Here is a 973-nt window from a genome sequence, read left to right as displayed (position 1 = left end):
AGTGATGTCATGACATCCCTCTGGTCCTCCAAGGCCATAGAGCTGATCAAAGACAATCTGGTCTCTGTTTGCCTCTGTGACCGGCCAGCCGCACCGTCAGATCGTTTCTCAGGCGCGGCGGTGAAAACGAATGTTCCCTCCCGTGGGTAATGAGCCACCACTTTTATGGGAATGCCAGCCGCTGGCTGAAAAAAAATAATTACAGGGGTTATGGCTGATAGCTACAGCCATAACTCTGGTTAGGGCTGTCACCTTTTCTTTAAGCCAAACCCTAAGGCCCCTTTCACACCAGTGGACCATATGTCCGCTTTTTCAACCATCCGTTTACTGATAAAAAAAGCACATACATTGATCCCTATGAGATAGCGGGTGTCAGCGGATGAACATCCGCTGACACCCGATCTCATCCAGTTCCCTTATGCTCCGATTCCTATTTTTCCATCCGTCTGCCGATCAGATCGGGTAAACACAGACAGACGGTCCGTGTTTATCCGATCTCCCCATAGGGGAGAGCAGAGATCTGACAGGGCGGTCCCTGCACAGTGTGCGGGGACCACCCTGTCATCTGCATGCTCAGTGTGATCCCCGCTGAGCAAGCGGAGGTTCACTGGGCGGATCATCACGGATCCGTCCCGTGTGAAAGGGCCCAAACACTTTAGCAGCACAGGGAAAATTTGATTTTTTTCGTAGTATACACGATAGGATTATAAAAGACCCGAGACACCTCTGGGTGCCCCAAGGAAAGTAGTAAAGCAGCACGCATAGCTTTTGCCTTTGCTGGCATCAATGCCCAGCCTCCCAGTGATGCTGAACTTGCCCCCCGACAGCAACCTGCAGCTGCTGGACAGGAACAGATTTGTGTGCGACTATCTCAGTTCCTTGGGGAGCCACAGCTTGGTCTGAATAATGTGTCCGTGTGTCAGGCGAACTGAAACCCAGACACATATAGCTAGATTCAGAAAGAGTTAGGCCG

This window comes from Rana temporaria, chromosome 5 (assembly GCF_905171775.1).
Source record: "Rana temporaria chromosome 5, aRanTem1.1, whole genome shotgun sequence".
Lineage (NCBI taxonomy): Eukaryota > Metazoa > Chordata > Amphibia > Anura > Ranidae > Rana > Rana temporaria.
This window is presented reverse-complemented; position numbering follows the sequence as displayed.